Here is a 9,763-nt window from a genome sequence, read left to right as displayed (position 1 = left end):
CAATATCATCACTGCCAGCCTGGACTGTCAAAAGAGGGTAGCAGTCAGAGGGGCGAACCAGGTTGGGAAGCTTCCTGGCAACATCCCTGACCCTGTCCCCAGGGAGGCAGCAGACTTCCCTATGGGTAGGGTCAGGTCGACAAATAGGGCCCTCTGTTCCCCTGAGAAGGGAGTCGCCTACTACGATCACCCTTCTGTCTTTCTTGGTGGAGGCAGTCTTGAGGCGTGGAGTCGGCTTCCTCGCCCTAGGCATCCTCCTGGGTAGACTTTCTACCTCGTCCTCACCCACTGGTCTCTCAAGCTCCAGGGCCTCAAATCTGTTGTGTAAGGGCACCTGGGAAGGTGGGGCCGGTAGGGGAGGGCGTTGCCTGAAGGGTCGAGCAGGGACCTGTCTCCATCCCTCCTCAACTTCTAGGTCGCCTCCCTCTGCCCAACAGCGACAGGGCAGGGGGTCCATACCCATTTGGGGTGTCTCACCCCAGTACCTCTCCTTCAGGCCCTGCAGGGAGTCACTCCACCAGTCTATCTCCCGCTCACACTCCCTAATAGCCCTCAACCTCTCCACCTCCTCTTTGAGTTCTGCCACCAGGCGGACCAGGTCATCCACCTGCTCGCACCTCACACACACGGTGCCTCTGCCTCCCTCAGATGGCAGCAACAGGCTCAGACAGTCCCTGCACCCAGAGACCTGAACTGCCGCATTGTTGAGCAGGCAGTCAGTCTGGGTGGCCACAGACTGTCTAGAGAGAGCGCTCTGCCTGGTGAAGATCATTGTAGCCTAGCTAGCGGTCGACAGCCATTAAAGATGTTGTTCTTATGGGCGGGGGGGAAACTCTGCCCTCTCCGCCCTCCCTGCTCGCCCTGCCTGCGCGAACTGCCGTGCCCCGCCCTTCTGACGCGAATATCCCTTTGGTTGGTTCAGGTCAGCTGCCCCGGCGATGTCCCCTCCCCCTCATTTGCTCCCCCCCAGCCTGCTGGCTCTTGGGGGCTTGGAGGGAGTCCTGATGCTGTGCCAGCACTATGCAGCAATAGACACAACACTGGAGTGATACCAGTGCTGTTCCAGCCAGTGCAGAGCACAGCACTGTGTGAGCTGCTGCAGGGAGAGGTGACTCCATCCTAGACCCAACACACTGGTAAAAAAGTCCTTCAAAAAACTGAGACAATGAGCAAGCAGTGCCATGAATATTCAAAGCTGTAATTGCTATGGAAACCATCTCCAGGAATTCAACCTTTAAGTATCAGAGGCACATCATGATACAATGACAGCAAAAGAAAATGTAATACTGCCTAAGACTTCGAAGTTCAAATTGCAAGAGAAAATCAAAGCACTGTGTAGGAAAAGCCTTCGCCTTCTCCCATCTTCCCGGTTCTTTGGGGAGGATATTGAGGTGGGTGAGCCTTACAGAATCCCTTTCTGCCTGAGCTTCCCAAACGGCCCCTACCAGTACTGCCAAAAAGGATGCTCTTTCCTTAATCAAATCATAACTGTAACCTGCCTTGACCAGCAGAACTGAAAAATCTGGTGTAACAATATTCAAGCCCTGCCGTTCATTTTCAGGCTTCCAGCAGGCCAATAATGGGGTCAGGTAGCAAGGGCAAGGCATCAGAGATCATCAGTGATGGCCCTGATTTCATTTCTTTTATATGAAATATTCTCAGCTTATTCTATTGTATTTGTACCACATGAAGGTATTAATGAATAGTCCACAATATTTTCATCATTTCATCTCACTTCCTTGCAGTAGCCTGCCTGCTGACAAAACAGAGGTGATCCCACAATTGTTCCTGTCAGCCTCAACCCCTATTTATGAGTGTCACTGCAATGCTTTTGATATTGATTCGTTAAATAAAACTAGCAAATGCAATATGCATATAAGTACTATTCCGAATGATGGTTAAAAAAAACGTTATTTCTGATGAACTAGCATTTGTTCTTTGTAGGTATATAAATTATGTACCTAAAATTTATATAAAAGAGAATATCACCCCAAGTATTATTGCAGAAGTCGGCTGCATTTCAAACACTAACAGCTCACTTTTCTTTTTTCAGGTACATCTTATTACAGTCTTACAAAGCAAAAGTCCACAAACACTTGGATTTATTGAAGGTTTACAGTAATATTTTGTTAACGTTGTTGTTGATAAGCACTAACTTATGCTCTTAGAGAAGGGAATTTATTAGCAAATTCTGCACACCCATATTTGTGCGATTATGTTTTTTTTTAATGACACTTCCTTACTTATTTTAGACCCATAGCTCTAGTTTAGATTCATGGCAGTATAAATTAGTTTGCCTATTGGATATCTTTTCAGGTTGGGATTTAAGGTCACTCTAGGAAGGGCAAAGTTACATCTTCAGTTAACTTGTATCTGATGCCACGTCACATTCACTTTTTCAGCACACTATTTAATTTTTTTGCCTTTTCTACCTTTTTTTAGTTCGAGTGTCCTAAGCCAGCAACCAAAGCTCCCCACAGCAAACAACCCCTAGGAAACGCCTGATTTCCACACTGCTGTCAGTCACACGTCCTGCCAGAGGTAAGCAAACAAGCACAGTTTGTCAAGCAAAGCACATGATGCAAATTTTATGCCAGTGTTATTCTGGTAATCAGAAGACAAACAACAATTATTCTCACATAATGTCACTTGGTTTAGTATTAATCCACCATTTTTTTTCATGAATGTGAAGTGGCAGAACATTAACCTCACAGATAATCGTGTCACATCATCACAGCATTTTGGATAGTGATTGTCCGACGTAAAGCCAGATTTCTCATACTGTCAAACCACATCCTGGGCTTTCAGAGTAAAAGGTGACCAAAACATAAAGCAAGTTACAATTAATCACACTTCTGTATAAGCCAAAATAATGGTCGGTTCTTAAAATTACTTTGGAAAATATGTATATTTGTTTATAAAGCACAAAAATTGTAACACCGATATAGCAAGGATATTGATTTTGCTTCTCTAAAACCCTTCCCTGGGATATCATCATCAAAGTTTGTTGACTAATGTGTAAAAATATTGGTATTGCTCAAAATGTCCAAAAGAAAAGAAACGTACTATTTGTTCTTAATAATAGAATAAAAAAAGAAAAGTAAACTTTTGGCTTTATCACAGAGTCAATTAGATTAATAAATATACCTTTATTGTCCAAACAAATTAATACATTTAAGCAAGGCTCCTACATACAGGAAAAAGAAAAAAAAAAAGTCAGACCAAAGCAATCATAAGAAATGAATAGGAAAGACAGACTGGGATTACAGCATGAAGTTCTGGGATGCCAGAGGGGAATACGCAATAAAACTGAGAGTTGGAAAGTGAAAGGCAGCAATGGAAAATCTGAAAGAATGAATCAAAGTATTAGATTTCTAGAAGCACGTATCCTTCTGCATAGGGCATATTTCTGTTTAAACCCAGGATTCAAGAAGTCTTTCTACTGCTTTCTACACTGAAGCCTTCCTTGTGGGGTGGGGGGTGGGGTGGAGGGGGAGGGAAGAAAGAAAAGAAAGAAAAAAGCAAGAAATGTGTACCTCCATCAAATACATCAAAGAAAAAAATGCAGTTGTTAGGTTGATCTTGTATCAGCATTAGTGGTAGCTTCCTACTTTATCTGCTATTTTGTCTGGATCTAAAAATTTTGTTTTTTTCTTTCTCAGGAGGCTGCCTCAGATCTCTGCAGACTTCTTTAACAAAGCCCTGTGTAACTCTAGTTCTGTCTCTTATGTTATGCTTATGTTGCTGGTTTAAACGGCAGTTTATAAAGAATCATTTAATCCATACCTCTTTAATGGTATCTTTACTTATGTGGATTTACATCTTTAGAATTCTGTTCATTTTCCTGGCTGTAGCGTGGTTTGACTCTCGCATACCACAAAGTTTGTTATTGTATAATTCCTCATTAGCATACAAAGATTATACATCTAAAGTAATGTACTTGTTTTCTTAGCAAAAGAATGAAATTATGGGGGCAGGTCTTATACTTTCAACGAAGTAAGAAAATGTACAGATGAGATTTTTGAGTATTGTATTTGTAAAATATTTTATCTGACTAACATGAAGTTTTAAAGTGATTCAAAGAACTCCTGGAGCTCAGGAGAGACAACTAACTATTCAGGTCTAAACTAAGGAGCCAGCTTCAGTCTTAACTATGAACTGATTATTGCTGCTTCATATTAAAGGTTTTCTACAGGCTCTGAAGAATGTAAGCCAACAGTTTCCTCTCTATTTTAAATTGAATTCAAAATGTCATTAAAAATAGAACAGATAACACATTCATAATACAATCTTACTAAGAAATCTGAGAGGTATGATAACTTGGCACATATTTAACTTTTTGGATAGAGTTACTGAAAGCAAAGACTTATTGATCTGAAATGCAAGTAAAGATGTAGCTCCCGATTTCGACTTTTGTATTGCATGATGAATCCCAGGAAATTCATTCAAGTTCATAAATGCTCAGGAGATGTTCCAGGTACTTTTTACTAACGAGAAGGTTCTTTTTCTTGATGTGTTTCTTGGAAATACAATTCATTCAAACTAGGATATAAAAGCCAACAATCACTGAAATAAAGGGAAGAGCCAGTAATACAGTCCCTGAACTTTTACCTTTGGAAAATAACACTGATAGGAGATAGCATTGTTTCTCACTTTCAACTGCCCCAAATGAAAACATTGTAAGAAAACAGTGATGTACTATCAAGGATCTATACCTCTTGCTTTGAATTGGACACTTAGTTTTTCTTTCCTTAAGCTGTTAACCACCCTTCCTTACTTCACTGGCATAGGTCAGCTAGGTAGACAGCCATTCAATTTATTTGCAAGTCCTGTTTTACGTGGCACAGTCGAAGCAGGGATGAGTCTTTTTCTCTGTTCAGAAATCTAAATCTCTCTTCCTAGAAAGCAGTAATTAAATTAAGGTGACTTAGTGCTTCTGCTGTACTAAAGAACTCTGGAAGGAGATATGCACCCTTGGATAGTAAATTCAGTTTTTCTCTCGCAGATAGCAACAGAACAGCCATAAATACCAGACTTCATTTGTTTTAAAATGAAAGCTTTTCTATTGTTTCAACCTATACAACAACATACTCTAAACTCCTAACTTCTAATCCTAACACTGGTATGTCTTGCACCTTGGGCAAGAGACCCATAAAAAAACTGACAGCTTCACCGCCAGAGCTCTGCAGCTGACTGTGCTCTGAATACAAACAGCTCTGCAATACAATCATCACTGCCTCGTTAAAACACGTCTCACTTTAGACTCTGACAGCGTTAAGGGGCCCAAATCAAACAGAAATGTTTGCAAAAAGTCTGTATGAGCAGCAGCTCAGCAGTGAAATGATAAGAAGACCTCTCTGCAATGGTGAAATTCACTCTATTTGATTTTGAGACATCAGTGAAGGCTGTTGGTTCTAATTTGTCTTCCTTTTTGGTGCTTGATATGGCTTTTATAAAGGAGGTGAAAAAGTGTGCTCCATTGTCTACTTAGACCAGTCTCTAATTTAAAAAGACTTAATACAATTAATACAGAGTTTAGTTCATAGTTCCACAAGCAAAAAAAAAAAAAAAAAAAAAGTCATCATGCTTTCCATTCATCCTAGAACAACCCATAACAAATCTCCCCAAAATGAAATCATATGGAAAGGCTTCAGGCTAAAGCTGTCTATGTTTGTACAACACAGTAAAAGCTGCAACTGCTGCCTTTGCCATGTGTCTTCTATAACCAAATGCTCAGAGAAATGGAAAATTCCATATATCAGGAAAGTTTTTGTCACGTTAACTTTAGGTTCTCTTTAAAAGACAGGAAGTTACAGAGGTGTGAATCTGCCCCACAGAGAGAATCAGAATGTTCCTTCAGGGAAGAGCCTGCAGTTGTATGCAGCTACTCAAGGGTTAAGGAAATTATTACAGATGGGATCCTATGTCAGCAGCAATATCCCATTTCAGCAACAGGATACAAGCATTCTAATTAGAAATGTAAAACAACATTCATTGCACATTTACAATTTGCAAATTAATATGAAAAGATATCTAATTGTCATGTTAGTATGTTTCCTTGCTCAGCTACTTCTGCATGGGAGAAACTGTAAATCTGATAATAGGTCTCAGGAAAAATGTCTGTATAAAACTGATAACTTCATATTAACTTCTAAGGTAATGACATTTTAACACAAAAACTTAGGTGCAGTTATAATTTTGTCTTTTCTTGCGCTTTGCCCGCAGGATGCTACCACAGCAATAGTGCTGATCTATGCAAAGGGATCTTCACTTACATAGCAAGCACATGATTTGGGGAGTGCAGCTTTTAAAGCAGTTACTCAACCTGCTGTGCCCACAAAGCAGCTGTACTTTGGAAGGAACACACGCGACTCCTTTCACCACAGGGAGCAATGGCAGTGACGGGCTGAGGCACTGTGTGGCTTCAGAGCTGCTTCCTGGTGCCTAAACACATGCTTATCAGGGCTCTGCGTCAGTAGGACCTTAGCTTTATTCCTCCACAAGATATTTTGACATCTCTTTAGCAAAATAGCAATCTAATAAAATATTTGGTTGTAAGTGAGAGTAATTTGTATGTTCTAATCCCTGCATTTTATAGCTATTCCGTTGGAATCAGAAGGATAAATACTCATCGAACTGCAAGTTCCAACTATTTGTGATACATATCTGCAATTCAAACAAACAGTTTTTAAGTAATAACATTGCAAGATCATTTCTTTTCACAAATAACAACTTGTAGCACTCAGATAATGTTTTTCCAACATTTTTTCACTTAGGGCTCAGGAAACATAAAATGTTCAACTAAAATGTCAAAGCCAGATTTGCATTGCCACTGCTGTACCGCAAATCTACGTTGGCCACAGCTGTGCAAACACTTGTGCACTTGTGATACCCTCTACATCCAGCCACAATGAAACACTTCCCATTGAATCACCGTTTCTTTTGCTAGTACCAAAGTAGTTAATCAGTGAAAGTACTTCCATGAAATGAACAGCTAAACACTTCCAAGTGAATACAATCACCTCCCTTAGAAACATAGGCCAGACTTGCATGTAAGTAATGCATTAATACACTTGATCCATCTGTTATTGATATACATTGCTACAATAAGGAAACCTCAACGTATTTCATGACTTTTATATAAAGAAACTATTAAAGTGGAATATTCTACATGGTCACTATTTATCTAAGATGCACGTGTGGAGAAATAAATCAAAATTAAGATTGTTCAGGGAACTTATTAAAAACTATCTTTAAAGCTTTTCATTTAGCTTTGCAATTGTGGATAAAAAAACACTGGAAATCATTAACAGCTGCTTAAGTTTAATTCTGAGTTTACTTAAAGCAAAGTGAACACAGTTGCTGTTTTTGTATGGCAATTATACCTAAGAGGAAAGTTAAGGGGAAGGAGTTGGTAATTCCAGGGTCTCAGTCTGTGCAAAGACAATCTGGGATGAGAACCTAACTTCCCTTACTAATGTGCCCTAACCATCAGACCATAGGCAGACCAGTTCTTTAACTGGTGGTCATTTTTAAGCCGCATGTCACATTTAATTTTTAAAATAGTTTCACTGAAAAAAATATATATTTTTTCTTTTATGGGGGAAAGGGTTTTTTTGTGTTTCTGTTTGTTTATTTGGTTGTTTGTTTAATCTGCAAATAATTCTTTATGTAGACTGCTGTTCTTTATGTAGACTGCTGGAAAAAATTCTATTTCAGTCCATCACAGATTATAGAAAATGCCCACTGTAGAAGTAAATGTTCTAAGAACATGAAGAAATGTGGCTATAAGATGGGTTATAATAAATCTCAAAAATACTATTTTTTTTCAATTTTGAATGTGTTTTTATATGTACAGATAAACATCAGCATTTCTGTTTTTATTGTTTTCCTCAGAAAATAAATTTGTTCATATTTTTAAAAAGCTAAATATATTTCCTTGGTAACCTGGATAATAAAGCCATGCATTGATTTAGAGAATTTTGCTTCACAGTCTTATTTTTATAATTGTATCTCCAGCAGATCATTGTTTTCACTAAAACATGAAGAAGAACAAAGATGTATTCGGTGAGGTAATGATGCAAGGTAACAAACACCAGGACTATGGCTGTTAACCTCTTAAAATTCATCAGCTAGTGAGTTTAGGGGATAGTAAACTATCAAGTCTTACGAAGAGCGGCTGAGGGAGCTGTTATGAGATGTATGAGCTGAGGGATTGTTCAGTCTGGAGAAGAGGAGGCTCAGGGGCGACCTTATCGCACTCTACAGGTACCTTAAAGGAGGCTGTAGTGAGGTGGGGGTTGGTCTGTTCTCCCATGTGCCTGGTGACAGGACGAGGGGGAATGGGCTAAAGTTGCGCCAGGGGAGGTTTAGGTTGGATATTAGGAAGAACTTCTTTACTGAAAGGGTTGTTAGGCATTGGAATAGGCTGCCCAGGGAAGTGATTGAGTCACCATCCCTGGAGGTCTTTAAAAGACGTTTAGATGTAGAGCTTAGTGATATGGTTTAGTGGAGGACTTGTTAGTGTTAGGTCAGAGGTTGGACTCGGTGATCTTGGGGGTCTCTTCCAACCTAGGTGATTCTGTGATTCTGTGAAACCTAATGTAAGGAATGGTCCAGCAATTCGTGCCACTAAGGGATTTGAAGGGTTAACATTGAGGCCTGGGTTTAGGTGAGAAGAGAACAAAGGGATTTCTTCAGAGAAAAACTGCTGACTCTGCACGGATGTGCAGTAACTTCTGACAGCCGGCCAAGAGACCACTAGATAAGGAGGAAGAATATGAGCCTCCCCGTTCGAGCGGCCCCCGAGAAACTAACAGAGACTGATAAGCAGGAGCACCTGGGAGGACTTCGGATTCGGGAAACCAATTATAATAACCCTGCCTCTTCTAGAAGTAGTAATGAATATGTATTAGCCTAGGAGCATAAAAACCAGCCGCCTTACGTAACAGGTGTGCGTCCTGGGGGAGCAGAGACTCCCGGCGCACCCAGCGCTGTTTGCTTGCCTCTATTCATTTAATAAATTGTAAACTTTGATTGTAATCCTATTTGGGACTCAGTCATTTATAACAACATTCAACAGCTAAATTTGCTAGCATGTGGCCCGACCAAAGCAGCACCCGCCTGCCCTGTGGCAGGCCCAGAAAATGTCCAGATTTATCGTTTTATTTTATATTTTTGCCTTGGCAGCCATTTTGGGAGCAGGCCTGGGGCTCCTCTCAGCGGGACACTGCCAAGCTGAGGTGCTGCTACCTCATGATGGTGAGAGGGAGTTAGGGGAATCTTATCAAGTAGAGATAGAGCGCTGACAGCATTAAACTAGGATGCTACTTAGTGTCTTTGCTAACTATGGTGCATTGTGCAAATTAACTAAAGCAAGAAGCCTTGGGCCCCTTACCAAGGTCAGTTTCTTAATAAGAATGTGAGCCTATCTTAAGAAACTGGCAGAAACTGGTCCTGCGGGTGGACAAGAGCCAAGGAGCAACTGAGTCTGTGCAAAGACAAGAGGTCAACTAGCGGTGACGAGGAAGAGTCATCAACCTTCATCCCCAGGACTCCCGACAACCACCACCAGGAGACACTGTGCAAGATCAGATGGGAGGAATTTATGGAAATGACTCCTTGGAACTAATTTTAATATGAAGCGGGGACAGGTTATGAATATGTATAGGCGTATTGTGAAACTTCATGCATATGTAACTCTTTACTGCATATAACCAAGGCAAGTTGCCGTGTCAGGTGCGCACTACTTTGGTGGGTCTAC

The sequence above is a fragment of the Anser cygnoides genome, chromosome 15 (assembly GCF_040182565.1).
Source record: "Anser cygnoides isolate HZ-2024a breed goose chromosome 15, Taihu_goose_T2T_genome, whole genome shotgun sequence".
Taxonomy (NCBI): Eukaryota; Metazoa; Chordata; class Aves; order Anseriformes; family Anatidae; genus Anser; species Anser cygnoides.
The sequence above is the reverse complement of the archived record's forward strand: the minus strand, read 5'-3'. Positions refer to the sequence as shown.